The 21,589-nt window shown below is 36.4% G+C and overlaps 1 pseudogene; it reads right to left on the bottom strand.

Annotated features, from left to right (window-relative positions):
• Positions 1 to 1,352: 1,352 nt before the first annotated feature.
• LOC104667782 overlaps positions 1,353 to 21,589 on the bottom strand; it is a 63,857-nt pseudogene continuing 43,620 nt past the window's right edge.

Below are 21,589 nucleotides of genomic sequence, written 5' to 3'. Positions count from 1 at the left end.
TTTCAGATGAAGGGGCTCTATTTACTCACCACTTCTGTTCCTCTTTGTGAGAACCATGCATATCACCTACTTTCAGTCAGTCATCTTGGCCAGATACATTAACCCACCCTTTCACAAAAGATTTTTTTAAAGTTTCTAATTCACACAAAACACAAACATACACACACTTTCTGTCATTCCACACAAAACCCAAAGTTACCAGGTGGTTTTGGAAAACAAATATTTTACATCACTTTACCTATGTGGACCCTCACTAATTAGCCGATAATACATTGAATAGCTATAATATAAAGATTATTTTGATATGAATCACATGAATAATGCAGGATGTTTAGAGTTCCAGAGAAAAAACACAAGTACTTCTTTATGAAATAATTAGAAAAACTTAACGAGGCAGGTAACATATGATATAAGATGAAAGCTTTGATTGGACCTAGGCAGTGTGTGGCCAAGAAGGGATTTTCCAATAAAGAACAGAAGGAGTAAAGGTCATGGACATATGGAGAGCATCCCAATGTGTATGGATCACAGAGAAAGTTGAGGGCAGGAGATTGCAAAAGACAGTTAATTTGGAATGAAGACCTTAGGCAGTCTTACTTGTCACACTATGGATTTGGATTTTAATACACCACCAAAATTTACTTAGACAACTTTTAAAGAATGACAGTTATGAATCAAGATTTTCCTTTAGCAAGCAACTGTGTCAACTAACACTGGCATGTAAAGTCAAGACTTTAAAATTAGTGGCTCACGCCTGTAATCTTAGCACTTTGGGAGGCAGAGGCAGACTGGATCACGAGGTCAGAGGATTGAGACCTTCCTGTCTAACATGGTGAAATCCCCTCTTTACCAAAAATACAAAAAATTAGCCGGGCATGGTGGCGGGCGCCCATAGTCCCAGCTATTAGGCTACTAAAAATACAAAAAATTAGCTCTGGGTGGTGACAGGAGCCTGTAGTCTCATCTACTCAGGAGGCTGAGGCAGGAAAATGCCGTGAACTAGAGAGGGCAGAGTTTGCAGTGAGCGAAAATCACGCCACTGCAGTCCAGACTAGGCGACAGAGTGAGACACCGTCTAAAAAAAAAAAAAAAAAAAAAAAAAAAAAAAAAAAAAAAAAAGATTTAAAATAACAAAATGTGAGATAGAAACTTAATACCTTAGTTTCATTTTGTCACAAACAAATGACAAGAAAGAGAAGTATTTCCAAAGTTACTTCAAGAATTCATAGTCAAATGATTAGTTGAGCCCACATACACTACTATAATGTTTAAAATTTTTTATGTAGAAATAGTGCCTGTTAATGCAAAGGAGAAAATGAGATTCAAATTACAAGTGGAAAACCACACTTTCTTCACTGTATAAACGGCTGCTTATAAGGGTTGGAGGTAGTACTAACCTTCTGTGCAATCTGGGCCAAGTCTGAAGCGACGAGATCAGCCTTCTCTTCTGTAAGGTTTTGAGCAACTGGTCCCAGAGAAAACACCACAGTGCCATCTTTGCCAGATATATGGGCAAATTCTTTCATTTTCTACAAAGAAAATAATTTCTGCATCATAAAGATGCAATGTCATGTAGAATAATATAGTTTACTTATGCTTTAATAAAAATCTGAAGAAGTTTCCATATGTATAGTTATATTGTCCCTATATTCTGCCATATACTTCCAGTCTCTGCCAGAAAGTTTGTGTTAGAAACACATGGCTTCAATACATAGTAATTATTTACTAGAAATGGTACCCCACCAAATAATTATACAGAACACTTAAGTAATAAATATACAGCTCTTTTAATATTTGATAGATATCTAATTCTAAAATCATAATGGTTTGCAAACTCATAAAAATATTCCTTGAGGAGTGATGTCAGTAAAATGATGAAATAAGGCCCCCAAAATTACTTCCTACACAAAAATACAGCTAGTAACTATGGAAATACAAAAAGTCACCCTGAATTCACGAGAGCTAAAAAGAGAAGAAGAAAATCCCAAGACTCATACACATGGGAAAACTCACTATCTGTAAGAAGAATAATTCTTTTGGATTATGACACCCCTTTCACACAGCAAGAAGACACACCACTATGAGAGAACTTTACCTGAAGTTACCAAGATCAGAGGAGGAAATTTAAGGGGAATGTTCAGTTTCCTCATGGATCTGTGATTCTTTTTGCGAAGCCCATTTTTGTCCTACCCCAAGAGAAGCATTAGTAGTGGCTAGAGGGTTGAATGACCTGGGGTGAATTGGAAACAAGAGTGGGAGTACTAATCACAGTGACAGGCACACAGATCTCAGCAACTGCTTGGTGTTCCTATTAGCAGGAATGCCACGCTGCGGAGTTTGACCAGTACCATAACACTGCAGGGGCCAAAATCCAAGGAAAGTCTGAATCTTTGGCACGTATTTTTTTTACAATTCTCAGGTCCTCATGCAGAGCTTTTCTATGACCTGCAAACAAGTATAACGTTTGAGATTATGTTTCAGTTATTGCTTAAGTCTCTCCAAGACCTAGAAATCACTGCAAGTCTGGTTTTAAGTTACAGTGCAGAATTAAAGTTCAGATACTCCACAAAATTTTTGATAAATTCAGTGCACACCTATTTTAAAAATTCAGAAATCACAGCACATATGAATAGAAAGTTGAAAAAAACACACTTTAGAGAATAATCCAGGAAAAAGATGATAAATTTTGCAAAGAAGTGGAAATGTTTTAAAAATAAAAAATCCAATTAATAAGAAATAATTGAAGTGAATTGAAAAACTCATTAGAAAACTTCAACAGCAGATTTCATCAAACAGAGTAAAAAATCAGCAATCCTAAAGGTAAAACATATATAATTACCCAGGCAGAAGAACAAAAAATTAGAAATAATTAAAATTAATGAAGTAAGCCTATGGAAGGAATCAAACATTATTAAGCAAACTACCTCTGTATAATAGGAGTTCTTGAAGGAGATAAGAAATAAAAAGGTCTAGAAAGCATACTTAAGAAAATAATGATGGAACATTTTGTAAATCTAGAGAAAGATGACAGTATCCAGGTACCCTAATCAAATTTAATCCAAAGAGTATTTCCCAAAGGCACATCTTATTTACATGGTTAAAAGTCAAATACAAAGAAAAAATAGTGATAGCAATATGAGAAAAAGTTTGTACCATATTAAACAATGTCCCAATTCAGGTTTCATCAAATTTCTCAAAATAAATAAATACATAAATGAACTTGTAGGTAAGAAGACAACAAGATATACATTTAAGGTGCTGAAAAAAATCTGGCATGCAAAAATACTATGCCTACCAAAACAATTCTTTAAACTTGAAAGAGTTTCCCAGACAAACAAAAGCTAAGGCATTCATAAACACCAGACCAATGCCACAGTGCAATCAAACTAGAACTCAGGACTAAGAAAATCAATCAAAACCGCTCAACTACATGGAAACTGAACAACCTGCTCCTGAATGACTACTGGGTACATGACGAAATGAAAGCGGAAATAAAGATGTTCTTTGAAACCAATGAGAACAAAGATACAACATACCAGAATCTCTGGGACACATTTAAAGCAGTGTGTAGAGGGAAATTTATAGCACTAAATGCCCACAAGAGAAAGCAGGAAAGATCTAAAATTGACACTCTAACATCACAATTAAAAGAACTAGAGAGGCAAGAGCAAACACATTCAAAAGCTAGCAGAAGGCAAGAAATAACTAAGATCAGAGCCGAACTGAAGGAGATAGAGACACAAAAAACCCTCCAAAAAATCAATGAATCAAGGAGTTGGTTTTTTGAAAAGATCAACAAAATTGACAAACCGCTAGCAAGGCTAATAAAGAAGAAAAGAGAGAGGAATCAAATAGATGCAATAAAAAATGATAAAGGGGATATCACCACCGACCCCACAGAAATACAAACTACCATCAGAGAATACTATAAACGCCTCTACACAAATCAACTAGAAAATCTAGAAGAAATGGATAATTTCCTGGACACTTACACTCTCCCAAGGCTAAACCAGGAAGAAGTTGAATCCCTGAATAGACCAATAGCAGGCTCTGAAATTGAGGCAACAATTAATAGCCTACCCACCAAAAAAAGTCCAGGACCAGATGGATTCACAGCTGAATTCTACCAGAGGTACAAGGAGGAGCTGCTACCATTCCTTCTGAAACTATTCCAATCAATAGAAAAAGAGGGAATCCTCCCTAACTCATTTTATGAGGCCAACATCATCCTGATACCAAAGCCTGGCAGAGACACAACAAAAAAAGAGAATTTTAGACCAATATCCCTGATGAACATTGATGCAAAAATTCTCAATAAAATACTGGCAAACCGGATTCAGCAGCACATCAAAAAGCTTATCCACCATGATCAAGTGGGCTTCATCCCTGGGATGCAAGGCTGGTTCAACATTCGCAAATCAATAAACGTAATCCAGCATATAAACAGAACCAAAGACAAGAACCACATGAGTGTCTCAATAGATGCAGAAAAGGCTTTTGACAAAATTCAACAGCCCTTCATGCTAAAAACGCTCAATAAATTCGGTATTGATGGAACGTATCTCAAAATAATAAGAGCCATTTATGACAAACCCACAGCTAATATCATACTGAATGGGCAAAAACTGGAAAAATTCCCTTTGAAAACTGGCACAAGACAGGGATGCCCTCACTCACCACTCCTATTCAACATAGTGTTGGAAGTTCTGGCTAGGGCAATCAGGCAAGAGAAAGAAATCAAGGGTATCCAGTTAGGAAAAGAAGAAGTCAAATTGTCCCTGTTTGCAGATGACATGATTGTATATTTAGAAAACCCCATCGTCTCAGCCCAAAATCTCCTTAAACTGATAAGCAACTTCAGCAAAGTCTCAGGATACAAAATTAATGTGCAAAAATCACAAGCATTCTTATACACCAGTAACAGACAAGCAGAGAGCCAAATCAGGAATGAACTTCCATTCACAATTGCTTCAAAGAGAATCAAATACCTAGGAATCCAGCTTACAAGGGATGTAAAGGACCTCTTCAAGGAGAACTACAAACCACTGCTCAGTGAAATCAAAGAGGACACAAACAAATGGAAGAACATACCATGCTCATGGATAGGAAGAATCAATATCGTGAAAATGGCCATACTCCCCAAGGTTATTTATAGATTCAATGCCATCCCCATCAAGCTACCAATGAGTTTCTTCACAGAATTGGAAAAAACTGCTTTAAAGTTCATATGGAACCAAAAAGAGCCCGCATTGCCAAGACAATCCTAAGTCAAAAGGACAAAGCTGGAGGCGTCACGCTACCTGACTTCAAACTATACTACAGGGCTACAGTAACCAAAACAGCATGGTACTGGTACCAAAACAGAGCTATAGACCAATGGAACAGAACAGAGTCCTCAGAAATAATACCGCACATCTACACCCATCTGATCTTTGACAAACCTGAGAGAAACAAGAAATGGGGAAAGGATTCCCTATTTAATAAATGGTGCTGGGAAAATTGGCTAGCCATAAGTAGAAAGCTGAAACTGGATCCTTTCCTTACCCCTTATACGAAGATTAATTCAAGATGGAATAGAGACTTAAATGTTAGACCTAATACCATAAAAACCCTAGAAGAAAATCTAGGTAGTACCATTCAGGACATAGGCATGGGCAAGGACTTCATGTCTAAAACACCAAAAGCAATGGCAGCAAAAGCCAAAATTGACAAATGGGATCTAATTAAACTAAAGAGCTTTTGCACAGCAAAAGAAACTACCATCAGAGTGAACAGGCAACCTACAGAATGGGAGAAAATTTTTGCAACCTACTCATCTGACAAAGGGCTAATATCCAGAATCTACAAAGAACTCAAACAAATATATGAGAAAAAAACAAACAACCCCATCAAAAAGTGGGGAAAGGATATGAACAGACATTTCTCAAAAGAAGATATTTATACAGCCAACAGACACATGAAAAAATGCTCATCATCACTCGCCATCAGAGAAATGCAAATCAAAACCACAATGAGATACCATCTCACACCAATTAGAATGGCAATCATTAAGAAGTCAGGAAACAACAGGTGTTGGAGAGGATGTGGAGAAATAGGAACACTTTTACACTGTTGGTGGGATTGTAAACTAGTTCAACCATTATGGAAAACAGTATGGCAATTCCTCAAGGATCTAGAACTAGATGTACCATATGACCCAGCCATCCCACTACTGGGTATATACCCAAAGGATTATAAATTATTCTACTACAAAGACACATGCACACGTATGTTTATTGTGGCACTATTCACAATAGCAAAGACTTGGAATCAACCCAAATGTCCATCTGTGACAGACTGGATTAAGAAAATGTGGCACATATACACCATGGAATACTATGCAGCCATAAAAAAGGATGAGTTTGCGTCCTTTGTAGGGACATGGATGCAGCTGGAAACCATCATTCTTAACAAACTATCACAAGAACAGAAAACCAAACACCGCATGTTCTCACTCATAGGTGGGAACTGAACAATGAGATCACTTGGACTCGGGAAGGGGAACATCACGCACTGGGGCCTATCATGGGGAGGTGGGAGGGGGGAGGAGGGAGGGATTGCATTGGGGAGTTATACATGATATAAATGATGAATTGATGGGTGCTGACGAGTTGATGGGTGCAGCACACCAACATGGCATAAGTATACATATGTAACAAACCTGCACGTTATGCACATGTACCCTAGAACTTAAAGTATAATAAAAAAAAAAAAAGAAATAAGAAACAAATAAATGCTATTTTAATTAAAAAAAAAGAAATAATAAGAAGGATTTTTTTTTTTTTTATTGGAAAGAAAGGGACACTCACATGTAATAAGTACATGTCTGAAGGCATAAAAAGCACTAGTAAAGCAATTGTAAAGACAAACTCAGAATACTCTAATAGTATAATTGTGGTATATAAGCCATTTATATCTTTACCATGAATGCAAAAGACAAAGATATTAAAGAAAATAGTAAATACAATTGGTTAAGAGATGGAAATTTGAAAATATATAAATTTAGACATCAAAAAGTCATTATGTGGAAGACAAAATTATGTCAAAATACAGTTTTGTTTATTTTTCTTTGTGCTGAAAGTTGTCATCAGTTTAAAATATCTAACAATAAAATATTCTTGTAAATCTTTCATTAACTAAGAAGCCAAATTTAGACACAATAAACAAAAGTGGCATGAAATCAAAACATACTATTTGAGAAAATTACTTAACCATAAAGGAATGCACAAAGAGAGATAGAGAGACAGAGAGAGAGAGAGAGAGAGAGAGAGAGAGAGAGAGAGAGAGAGAGAGAGAGAGAGAGAGAGATTGAGAAAGAAAGGAGACACAGAAAGTAACCCAGAAAACAATTAACAAAATAGAGGTAGCAAATCTTTATCTATTAATAATATTACAGAATGAAATTGATTGAATGATCCAGGTGAAAGACATAGAGTGACTGAATGGATAAATAATTAAAACTCAACTCTATTGTCCCCACAGGAAACTCACTTCCCCTATGAAGGCATACACAGACTAAAAGGAAATAAATAGAAATTTTTTTTCTTGTCATTGTAAACAATAAAAAATTACAGTGTAGCTATACTTAGTTAAAATATATTTTAAGTCAAGATTGATAAGAAATTGGCCATTATATAGTAATCAAGAGCACAATAAAGCAACAGAATAAAATTGTAAATACATATGGTCATAACACTGGAATATCCAAATATATAAAGCAAAATTTACAGAGCTGAAGAGATTTACTATGATATAATAGTAGAAGACTTCAGCACTTTACTTACAATATGAAAAATAAAATTCAGACAGAAAATCAAAGAAGAAACCTCAGAGTTAAACTGCACTCTAGGTAAGATAAACCTAACATGGACATTTACAGAACATTCCATCCAGCAGCGGCAAAATATGCAATCTTCTAAACCTAATCAAAATTAGGTCAATTTTTTCCACAATGAAATAAAACTAGAAATCAATAAAAGAAAGAATTTGTGAACATGTACAGCTATACAGAAATTAACTGTGTTCATAAAAAACCATTGAGTATATAGATACATTATTTTAAAACATATGACAAAAATAAAAATGGAAAGACAATATAACAAAACCTAGAAGATATAGAAAAAACAAGTTTTAAAACAACAAATATATACCAATAAATGGCTATGTTAAAAATGCAGAAATATCTTAAATAAGCAACCTATACCACCTCAGGAAATGTGAAAACAGAAACTAAACTAAAAAAAAAAAACAGTAGATAAAGAATACAACAAAGATTATTGTGGATATAGATAAAACAGATTTTTAAAATATTTAAAAATCAACAAGACAAAAGTTGGTTTATTGAATACATAAAACTGAAAAATCTTCAGCCAAATTAACTACAAAAAGTTATGACTCAAATAAATAAAATGAAAGATGGAAAAGATACATAACAACTGATACACAGAAATGCAAAGGATTATAAGATACTGTTAAAAACAAGTTCATGCCAATAAATAAAAAAAATCTAAAGGATATAAAAAATTTTTGGACACACACAACCAACCAGTATTGAATTAAAAAGAAATAGAAACATGTACAGGGAAATAATGAGTAACAAGATTGAAGCAGTAATAAGAACTCACATCAAAAAACAAAAACTAAAAACCATGAACTGATGGCTTCAGTACTAACTCAAGATGGATTAAAGACTTAAATGTAAAACCTAAAACCACAAAAACCCTAGGAGAAAACCTAGGCAATGCCATTCAGGATGTAGGCATGGGCAAATACTTCATGACTAAAGCACCAAAAGCAATTGCAAAAAAAGCCAGAGTTGACAAATGGGATCTAATTAAACTGAAGAGCTTCTGCACAGCAAAATAAACTATCATCAGAGTGAACAGGAAACCTGCAGACAGGGAGAAAATTTTTGCAATCTATCCATGTGACAAAGGGCTAATACCCAGAATCTACAAAGAACTTAAACAACTTTACAAGGCAAAAACAAACAACCATATCAAAAACTGGGTAAAGGATATGAACAGACACTTCTCAAAAGAAGACATGTATGCAGCCAACAAACATATGAAAAAAAAGATCATCATCATTATCATTACAGAAATGCAAATCAAAACCACAATGAGATACCATCTCACAGTAGTTAGAATTGTAATCATTGAAAAGTCAGGAAACAACTGGTGCTGGAGAAGATGTGGAGAAATAGGAATGCTTTTACACTGTTGGTGGGAGTGTAAATTAGTTCAACCATTGTGGAAGACACTGTGGCGATCCCTCAAGAATCTAGAACTAGAAATACCATTTGATCCAGCAATACCATTTCTGGACATCAACCCAAAGGATTATAAATCATACTACTATAAAGACAATGCACAAATATGTTTATTGCAGCACTATTCACAAGAGCAAGGACTTAGAACCAACCCAAATGCCCCTCAATGATAGACTGGATAAGGAAAATGTGGCAATATACACCGTGGAATACTATGCAGCTATAAGAAAGAATGAGTTTGTGTCATTTGTGGGAACATAGACCAAGCCAGAAAACATTATTCTCAACAAACTATCACAGGAACAGAAAACCAAACATTTCATGTTATCACTGCTAAGTGCAAGTTGAACAATGAGAACCCATGGACACATGGAGGGGTATATAACACACTGGGGCCTGTCATGGTGGGTGGCAAGCAGAGGGAGAGCATGAAGACAAATACCTAATTCACGTGGGACTTAAAATCTAGGTGACTGGTTGATGGGTACAGCAAACCACCATGGTACATGTATACCAATATATCAAACCTGCATGATCTGCACATGTATGTTAGAACTTAAAGTATAATTAAAAAATTAATTCATTTTTTCTCAAATGTTTTTTCCAAAACACTGAAGTAAATGCTTTAAAAATAATTTTTCAAGAGTGTGTTTACCTTGATACTAAAACCAGAAAGAAGGAGCCAGAGAGAGAGAGAGAGGGTTGGGGGGAAGGGGGATTTATAGACCAACAATCCTGATGAACACAGATGCAAAAATGCTCAACAGCTGCTAGCCAACCAAATCCAGGAGCGCATCAAAGAGATTATACACTATGGTGAACTGGGATTTATCCCAGAGATGCAGAGAAGGTAAAGCATATGCAAGTAAATAAATGTAATACATTACATCAAGAGAATTAAGAAAAAACATATAATTTTATCAGTCGATGCACAAAAAGCATTTGATAAAATTTACATTTCTTCATGAGGAAAACGTTAAACTTTAAAAAAATAAAGTATACTAAAAAACACTTCAAACTTATTCAGGCCATATATGACAAATGCACAGGTAGCATCACACTAAAAAAGAAAAGTTGGAAATCTTTGATTCTAAAATCTGGAACAAGACTAAGATGTCCATGTTGACCACTCTTGTTCAATATAACATTAGAATTTCTAGCCATAGCAATTAGCCAAGAGAAAGAAATAAAGGACATTCACTGGAAAGGAGAAAATCAAATTATCCCTCTCTGCATATGACATGATTTTATATGCAGAAAATCCTAAAGACTCCAGCAGAAGCTCTTAAAATTGATCAACAAATCCGGTAAAGGCAGATGGTAGTAAATCATCATCCAAAAAATCAGTTGTGTTTCTGGATTCCAATATCTAAATGAAAAAAATAAAAAAAAGAGTGAAAAAAAGAAATCACATTTACAAAGCTACAGAAATGAAATATGTAGGAATAGATTTAGCCATGAAGATATAAGATCTTTACAATAAAAATGATAAAACATTACTGAAAGAAATTGAAGAAAACATATCTGTAGTTACAAAGTCTTGAACTTCTCAAGTCATCCACGAGGAATGGAATCCAGTTCTTCCAAACTCCTGTTAATGTTGATATGCTGTCCTGCTCCTGTGAATCGCAAATATTTTAGTTTCTAATATGGTAAATTATTTACAGAAGGTATACAATTTACTCTGTTTTATTAATCACAGAAATCACAATCTAAGACAACAATAGCATTACAAAATATATTTCTTAAATGATAAAACTTGAAAGTAAATTTACACCTTTATTAGTAGGCTGCAGAATAGATGTAATGCTGGTGGGCATGAAAACAGCATTAATATCTTTGTACATTTTCATCAGAACTTTTGGGTGTCCATGTGCATTGTCAATAAACAGTAATATTTTGAAATAAATTTTATTTTCTGAGGAGTAGATCTCAACAGTCAGCTTAAAATATTCAGTGAGTCATGCTTTAAACAGATGTGCTGTCATCTAGGCATTGTTTTTCTGTTTATAGTACACAGGCAGAGCGGATTCTCAAGGGCTCTCAATGCATAATTGTCAAAGACTCTAGAACTTTCAAAATAATAAATGAACATTGCCTTCAACTTAAATTCACTAGCTGCATTAGCCACAAACAAAAGAGTCAGCCTGTCTCTTAATGCTTTAAAGTCAGGCATTGACTTCCCCTCTTTAGCTATTAAAGTCTCAGATGACATATTTTTTCAATAAAGGACTGTTTTGTCAACATTCAAATTCTGTTGTTTAGTGTAATCATCATCATTAATGATCTTAGCTAGGTTCTCTAGATAATTTTCTGTAGCTTCTACATTGGCACTTGCTACTTTACTGTTGCACTTCTTTGTTATAGAGACAGATTTTCTTTTTTCTTTCTCAGCCTCATGGGCCAATGTCTGCTAGCTTTCCAAATTTTTCTCTGTGGCTCCCTCACTTATTTCAGCCTTCATAGATTAAAAAGAGGTAGGATCTTGCACTGGATTGGGGTTAGACTTAAGTTATGATTGTGGCTGCTTTGATATATCCAGATTAAAACATCTTCACATCAATGATATTGGGGTTTTACTTTTTACCACTTGGGCATTCACTGGAGTAACACTTCTAATATCCTTCATGAACTTTGTTTTATCTTTTTTTTTTTTATTCTCAGCTTGACCATTTTATGCAAGAGGCCTAGCTTTAAGTCTTTCTAAGCTTTTAACATGCATTCCTCATGTTTCTTAATTATTTCTAGCTTTTGATTTAAATTGAAAGATGTGGTACTCTCCTTTCTACTTTGGGACCTTTGTAAGTTTATTAACTGGCTTAATTTCAATGTTGTTGTGTCTCAGGAAATAGGTGAGGGATGGGAGAGGGACTAGGAAACAACTGATATGTGGGGCACTCAGTAGACACCCATTTATTAAGTTGGACATCTTATATGTGATGCCCCAAACCAATTACAATAGTAATATGAAAAATCATCAATCACAGATCACCATGGCAAATATAATAATAGCAAAAAAGCTTGAACTTTTGTGAAAAATTAACAAAATGGATCACAGAGATATAAATTAGTTACTTGCAGTTTGAAAAATAATGTCAATAGACTTGCATGATGTGCAATTCCCACAAACATTCAATTTGTAAAAAAAAAAAAAAAAAAAAGAAAAGAAAAAGAAAACAAAAAACAGAAAAGAAACTAAATGTGTGCAAACCATAATAAAACAAAGTGCAATAAAGTAAGGTATGCTTGTAGTCTGAAGGATATTATGATGTGTGATATAAATGGTGCAACATGATCAGAAACCCAGAGAAAACCGTTAGTTATCTGTGGAGCAATCAGAAAAAGCTGATGTGACAGATCACATATACGGTGAGATGAAACCTTTGGTAGACTCTAGACAGAGTGTGGCTAAAGGAAATAAATCACAAAATGAGAGAAAGTCCTGATATTTGCAAACTATTCCCACAAGTATGAATTTTAGAGTAAATTGTATACCAGAGATTATTAAAAAAAAAAAAAAGGTTGAAATTGCAGGCCTTGTGTAGCTTTATGTGATGTATACAGGTTTCTGTTCTAATTCACAGGCAAAATAATTTAATCTAGTATTAAGGAAAACCAGCCAAAACATCATTGTTGTTTTGTTTTGTTTCTATAGCAAGCCAGTCTGGCAGCTAAACAAAGATTGGCAAGTAAACAGAAGAGCGTAAATGTAGGGAAAATAATTAAAAGTATATATTAGGAAACCAAGTGTAAGACTATAGGGCTGTGGCTTGCATGATAGTAAATGTGAGGAATATAATTTGAATTTGAGATTACCGACTGACTACATCTGAGGCTGAAAGTATTGTATCCACAAAGACACAGATATGGTTTCTACCTGAATGGTCAAAACATTGACAATGTCTTCAGGTAAAATATACACAAAAAAAGAATACTATGCTTGGGAAAAATATGACCTTTCTGCAACTGGTTTTTCTTCAGTGATTAATTAATAATAATACTTCTCTATGTAAATAATTATAATTTCCTAGGAGACTCATTGTTGGGTATAGTGATAGAGTTTCATAATATAAATTAGATAATAATTTATCTACTCAGCTATCTATGATTCTGTTTATTTATTTCATGTTACACATTAAATGCACAATTTACAGCACTTATGTAATCCATTCATGAATGGTATATAGGGAATAAAAGAGAATGTAATATAGTTCCTGTGATCAAGTATCTCACATGTTTATATTTAAATAAAAAAGTCATTATAATTTGAATGGCATTTATTTCTATATTAAAGAAAGGTCTACAATCAGAGGGTTAAGATGGCCTAATAGGAACAGCTCCAGCCTCCAGCTCCCAGCATGAGCGACAGGGAAAATGGGTGATTTCTGCATTTTCAACTGAGATACTGGGTTCATTTCACTGGGTTGTGTCGGACAGTCACTGCTGGTCAGTGGGTGAAGCCCAATCAGTGAGAGCTGAAGCAGGACAAGGCATCATCTCACCTGGGAAGTGCAAGGGAGAAGAGAATTCCTTTTCCTAGCCAAGGGAAACTGAGACACGCAACACCTGGAAAATCGGGTAACTCCCACCCTAATAGTGTGCTTTACCAAGGGTCTTAGCAAATGGCACACCAGGAGATTATATCCCACACCTGGCCCGGAGGATCCCATGCCCAAGGAGCCTCCCTCATTGCTAGCACAGTAGTTTGAGATCTAACAGCAAGGCAGCAGCAAGGTTGGGGGATGGGCACCCGCCATTGCTGAGGTTTAAGTAGGTAAACAAAGCCACTGGGAAGCTTGAACTGGGTGGAGCCCACTGAAGCTCAAGGAGGCCTGCCTGCCTTTGTAGACACCACCTCTGGGGACAGGGCATAGTTAAACAAAAAGCAGCAGAAACTTCTGCAGATGTAATTGTCCCTGTCTGACAGCTTGAAGAGAGCAGTGGTTCTCCCAGCACAGAGGTTGAGATCTGAGAATGAATAGATTGCCTACTCAAGTGGGTCCCTGACCCCTGAGTAGCCTAACTGGGAGACATCCCCCACTAGGTGTTGGCTGACACCTCACACCTCACATGACTGGGTACACCTCTGAGACAAAGCTTCCAGAGCAAGAATCAGACAGCAACACTTGCTGTTCAGCAATATTCTCCCTTCTGCAGCCTCCACTGCTGATACCCAGGCAAACAGGGTCTGGAGTGGACCTCAAGCAAACTCCAACAGACCTGCAACTGAAGGTCCTGACCATTAGAAATAAAACTAAGAAACAGAAAGGACACCCACACCAAAACCACATGAGTACATCACCATCATCAAAGACCAAAGGCAGGTAAAACCACAAAGATGGGGAAAAAACAGGGCAGAAAAGCTGGAAATTCAAAAAATCAGAGTGCATCCCCCACTGCAAGGGAATGCAGCGCATCATCAGCAATGGAACAAAGCTGGTTGGAGAATGACTTTGACGAGCTGAGAGAAGAAGGCTTCAGTTGATGAAACTTCTCAGAGCTGAAGGAGGAACTAGGTACCCAATGAAAAGAAACTAAAAACCTTGAAAAAATAATGGATAACTAGAACAACCAAGGCAGAGAAGTTCATAAATAAACTGATAGAGGTGAAAAGCATGACATGAGAATTCCACGACAAATGCACAAGCTTCAGTAACCGACTCGATCAACTGGAAGAAAGAGTGTCAGTGATTGAAGATCGAATGAATGAAATGAAGCAAGAAGAGAAGTTTAGAGGAAAAAAAAAAAAAGAGTAAAAAGAAATGATGAAAGCCTCCAAGAAATATGGGATTATGTGAAAAGACCAAATCTACGTCTGACTGCTGTGCCTGAAAATGACGGGGAGAATGGAACAAAGTTGGAAAACACTCGGCAGGATAATATCCAGGAGAATTTCCCCAACCTAGTAAAGCAGGCCAACTTTCAAATTCAGGAAATACAGAGAATGTCACAAAGATACTCCTGGAGAAGAGCAACTCCAATACATAATTGTCAGATTCACCAAAATTGAAATAAAGGAAAAAATGTTAAGGGCAGCCAGAGAGAAAGGTTGGGTTACCCACAAAGGGAAGCCCATCAGACTAATGCAGAAATCTCGGCAGAAATGCTCCAAACCAGAAGACAGTGGGAGCCAATATCCAACATTCTTAAGGAAAATAATTTTCAACCCAGAATTTCATATTTAGCCAAACTAAGTTTCATAAGTGAAGGAGAAATAAAATCCTTTACAGAAAAGCAAAGGCTTAGAGATTTTGTCACCACCAGGCCTGCCCTACAAGAGATCCTGAAGGAAGCACTAAACATGGAAAGGAACTACCAGTACCAGCCATTGCAAAAACATTCCAAAATGTAAAGACCATCGATATTAGGAAGAAACTGCATCAACTAATGAGCAAAATAACCAGCTAATATCATAATGACAGGATCAAGTTCACACATGACAATAATAACCGTAAATGTAAATGGACTAAATGGTCCAACTAAAAGACACAGACTGGCAAATTGGATAAAGAGTCAAAACCCATCAGTTTGCAGTATTCAGTAGACCCATCTCACACGCAGAGACACACATAGGCTCAAAATAAAGGGATGGAGGAAGATCTACCAAGCAAACAGAAAACAAAAAAAAAAGGCAGGGGTTGCAGTCCTAGTCTCTGATAAAACAGACTTTAAACCAAGGAAGATCCAAAAGATACAAAGAAAGTCATTGCATAATAGTAAAGGGATCAATTCAACAAGAAGAGCGAACTATCTTAAATATATATGCACCCAATACGGGAGCACGCAGATTCATAAAGCAAATCCTTAGAGGCTTACAAAGAGACTTAGACTCCCATACAATAATAATGGGAGACTTTAACACCCCACTGTCAATATTAGACAGATCAACAAGACAGAAAGTTAACAAGGATATTCAGGAATTGAACTCAACTCTGCACCAAGCAGATCCAATAGACATCTATAGAACTCTCCACCCCAAATCAACAGAATATACATTCTTCTCAGCACCACATCGCACTGATTCCAAAACTGACCACATAGTTGGTAGTAAAGCACTCCTCAGCAAATGTGAAAGCACAGAAATTATAACAAGCTGTCTCTCAGACTACAGTGCAATCAAACTAGAACTCAGGACTAAGAAACTCATGGAAAACCACCCAACTACATGAAAACTGAACAACCTTCTCCTGAATAACGACTGGGTACATAACAAAATGATGGCAGAAATAAAGTTACTCTTTAAAACCAATGAGAACAAAGTTAAAACATACCAGAATCTCTAGGACACATTTAAAGCATGGTGTAGAGGGAAATTTATAGCACTAAATGCCCACAAGAGAAAACAGGAAAGAAATTGACACCCTAACATCACAATTAAAAGAACTAGAGAAGCAAGAGCAAACACATTCAAAAGCTAGCAGAAGGCAAGAAATAACTAAGATCGAGGCAGAACTGAAGGAGATAGAGACACAAAAAAAACCGTCCATAAATCAATGAACCTAGGAGCTGGTTTTTTGAAAAGATCAACAAAATTGCTAGACCATTAGCAAGACAAATAAAGAAGATACGAGAGAAGAATAAAATAGACACAATAAAAAATAATAAAGGGGATATTACCACTGATCGCACAGAAATAAAAACTTCCGTCAGAGAATACTATAAACACATCTATGCAAATAAACTACAAAAACTAGAAGAAATGCATAAATTCCTGGACACATATGCTCTCCGAAGACTAAACCAGCAAGAAGTTGAATCCCTGAATAGACCAATAGTAGGTTCTGAAATTGAGGCAATAACTAATAGACTACCAACCAAAAACAGTCCAGGACTGGATGGATTCGCAGCTGAATTCTATGAGAGGTATAACGAGGAGTTGGTACCATTCCTTCTGAAACTATTCCAATCAACAGTAAAAGAGAGAATCCTCCCTAACTCATTTTATGAGGCCAACATCATCCTGATACCAAAGCCTGACAGAGATACAACAACAACAAAAAAGAGTATTTTAGACCAATATCCCTGATAAACATCAAGCAAAAATCCTCAATAAAATTCTGGCAAACTGAATCTAGCAGCACATCAAAAAGCTTATCCACCACCACCATGATCAAGTGGGCTTTATGCCTGAGATGCAGTGCTGGTTTAACGTATGCAAATCAATAAACGCAATCCAGCATATAAACAGAACCAAAGACAAAAACCACATGATCATCTCAATAGATGTAGAAAAGGCCTTTGACAAAATTCAACAGCCCTTCATGCTAAAAACTCTCAATAAATTCGGTATTGATGGGTTGTATCTCAAAATAATGAGAGGTATTTATGACAAACCCACTGCCAATATCATACTGAATGGGCAAAAACTGGAAGCATTCCCTTTGAAAAGTGGCACAAGACAGGGATGCCCTCTCTCACCACTCCTATTCAACATGATATTGGAAGTCCTGGCTAAGAGAATCAGGCAAGAGAAAGAAATCAAGGGTATTCAGTTAGGAAAAGAAGAAGTCAAATTGTCCCTGTTTGTAGATGACATGATTGTACATTTAGAACACCCCATTGTCTCAATCCAAAATCTCCTTAAGCTTATAAGCAACTTCAGCAAAGTCTCAGGATACAAAATCAATGTGCAAAAATCACAAGCATTCTTATACACCAGTAACAGACAAACAGAGAGCCAAATCATGAATGAAATCCCCTTCACAATAGCTTCAAAGAGAATGACATATCTAGGAATCCAACTTACAAGGGATGTAAAGGACCTCTTCAAGGATAAATTGCAAATCACTGCTCAGTGAAATAAAAGAGGACACAAACAAATGGAAGAACATATCATGCTCATGGATAGGAAGCATCAATATTGTGAAAATGGCCATGCTGCCCAAGGTAATTTATAGATTCAATGTCATCCCCATTAAGCTACCAATGACTTTCTTCACAGAATTGGAAAAAACGGCTTTAAAGTTCATATGGAACCAAAAAAGACACCGCATTGCCAAGACAATCCTAAGCCAAAGGAACAAAGCTGGAGGCATCATGCTACCTGATTTCAAACTGTACTACAAGGCTACACTAACCAAAACAGCGTGATACTGGTACCAAAACAGAGATATAGACCAATGGAATGGAACAGAGCCCTCAGAAATAATACCACACATCTACAGTTATCTGATCTTTGACAAACCTGACAAAAACAAGAAATGAGGAAAGGATTCCCTATTTAACAAGTGATGCTGGGAAAATTGGCTACCCTTAAGTAGAAAGCTGAAACTGGATCCTTTCCTTACTCCTCACATGAAAATTAATTCAAGACGGATTAGAGACCTAAATGTTAGACCTAAAACCATAGAAACGCTAGAAGAAAACCTAGGTAATACCATTCAGGACATAGGCATGGGCAAGGACTTCATGTCTAACACACCAAAGGTGATGGCAACAGAAGCCATAATTCACAAATGGGGTCAAATTAAGCTAAAGAGCTTCTGCACGGAAAAGAAACTACCACCAGAGTGAACAAGCAACCTACAGAATGGGAGAAAACTTTTGCAATGTACTCATCTGACAAAGAGCTAATATCCAGAACCTACAAAGAACTCAATCAAATTTACAAGAAAAAAACAAACAACCCCATCAAAAAGTGGGCAAAGGATAGGAACAGACACTTCTCCAAAGAAGACATTTATACAGCCAGCAGACATATGAAAAGATGCTCATCATCACTCGCCATCAGGGAAATGCAAATCAAAACCACAATGAGATACCATCTCACACCAGTTAGAATGGCAATCATTAAAAAGTCAGGAAACATTAGGTGCTGGAGAGGATGTGGAGAAATAGGAACACTTTTGCACTGTTTGTGGGACTGTAAAGTAGTTCAACCATTGTGGAAAACAGTGTGGCGATTCCTCAAGGATCTAGAACTAGAAATACCATTTGACCCAGCCATTCCATTACTTGGTATGTACCCAAAGGATTATAAGTCATGCTGCTATAAAGACACATGCACATGTATGTTTATTGCGGCACTATTCACAATAGCAAAGACTTGGAATCAACCCAAATGTCCATCAGTGACAGACTAGATTAAGAAAATGTTGCACATATACACCACGGAATACTATGCAGCCATGAAAAAGAATGAGTTCGTGTCCTTAGTAGTGACACAGAGGCAGCTGGAAACCATCATTCTCAGCAAACTATCACAAGAACAGAAAACCAAAGACCACATGTTCTCACTCATAGGTGGGAAGTGAACAATGAGATCACTTGGACAAAGGAAAGGGAACATCACACACCAGGGCCTATTGTGGGGAGGGAGTACAGGGGAGGAAAAGCATTAGGAGATATACTGAATGTAAATGATGAGTTAATGGGTGCAGCACACCAACATGGCACATGTATACATATGTAACAAGCCTGCATGCTGTGCACATGTACCCTAGAACTTAAAGTATAATAAAATAAATAAATAAATAAAGGGCTCCATTAAAGATATTCCATAGTGAGGAGAAGTATGTTTAGTATAGAAAACTAAATGCATTTGATTTTTTTCAGATGAAGCTGTGCTTCAACTGAGACTTTTCAATAGGTGCTTAGAAAGTCAAAGAATGTTATTTAAAACCCCAATCAACTTTAATAGCCTCATTTTGCTTAGAAGAGAACCACACGCAAATTTGGAAGTGTAGTCATTGAGAGATTTTTTTTTTTTTTTTTTTTTTTTTTTTGAGATGGAGTTTTGCTATCTTCAGCCCAGGTCCAAGTGTAGTGGTGTGATCTCAGCTCACTGCAACCTCTGCCTCCTTGGTTCAAGCAATTCTGTGTCTCAGTCTCTGGAGTAGCTGGGATTACAGGCATGTGCTACCACACCTGGGTAATTTTTGTATTTTTAGTAGGGACGGGGTTTTACCATGTTGTCCACCCTGGTCCCAAACTCCTCACCTAGGTTGATAAAACCATCTCATCATCCCAAAGTGCTGGGATTACAGGTGTGAGCCACCACACCTGGCTGACAGAATTTTTGAGAGAGGGAGAAAGGATCAGATATTTCATATTTCCCAACTTTTTTTTTTTTTTTTTTTTTTTTTTTTTTTTTTTTTACTGTTAATGTTGTTGTGCTTTGATACAACAAATGTCTCAGAGACTCAGGGTCATTTATATAGCAGAACCTATTGGAGAGGAAGGATTAGAGTCAACAGTTGGACAATGATTCACTTTGTATAAATAGGCAAGGTGACAACAGATTTTCTGGTAGTAATCGATAGAGTGAATGGCACTTCACAGGGAAAAAATGCAAAAAAAAAATAAAAAGATGCTGAGATTAATAAATATCTTAGAAGAAAGTTAAATATTTATAAATATTTGACAATAAATATTATTTCCTACCTATATACAGAACTCAGGCATGCTAGGATTATGGCATGGCTGTATCACTTCTGTAAAAAACACAAATTGGATTAAAAACCTTATTAATAACACCAAATGCCAATGTTAGGTTTTAAGATTATATTCACATTGTATATGCCAAATACAAGTAAATTTTGCTTATGCGAGAAACTTGACCCTATCCAGAGAGGCCAAGCAGGTGTTCATATGATTTAGTGACTACAATGATTTTAGAATATAATCACCAATTTCTAGAAAATATAGTGGTTTACAAAAATTAAGATTGAATGCAAAATTAATGGAAAACTGAAGCTTAGGTAAAATTCAGGTATAAAGATATACTTCAGAGGATAATAAATAAATGTAGTAAACCAAGAAAGACCAGTCACAATATGCTATGTTGTGAAAAAAGAACATGACTGTATTTTTAAAGTCTGAGAGATTTGATAGTTTTTTCTTTTTGGATTAGCTCCTCCATGTGCTTTAATTAATTAAGAATCAACTTGTATTACTATCATCCTTGCTAGAGCTTCCGGTTCAGCAGTTTCACTTCTGTTTAAATGCAGCAGAAGGATGCAGCTTCCTGTTGTCCCAGGAAACAGCCAGATGGCATGGCACACAACCTCACCCATTCTGCTGCTGTTAGCCAGATGGGCAATGCTTGCTAGAGCTTCCAGCCAAGTGGCCTCCTTTTTGTGTGAACTCAGCTGGAGGACTCAGCTTCCTATTGTCCCAGGAAACACCTGAATAGCAGAGGATGTTCCACCTGAACCTGTCACTGGTAACCAGGCAGGTAATACCTGATACAGCTTCCAGCCCAGTAATCTTGCTTTGTGTGAGTTCAGGTAAAGTGTGAAGCCTCCTGTTACCCCAGGAAACACTTGTATGGCAGGATGT

Source organism: Rhinopithecus roxellana, chromosome 2, assembly GCF_007565055.1.
Source record: "Rhinopithecus roxellana isolate Shanxi Qingling chromosome 2, ASM756505v1, whole genome shotgun sequence".
NCBI lineage: Eukaryota > Metazoa > Chordata > Mammalia > Primates > Cercopithecidae > Rhinopithecus > Rhinopithecus roxellana.
The sequence above is the reverse complement of the archived record's forward strand: the minus strand, read 5'-3'. Positions and strand labels throughout refer to the sequence as shown.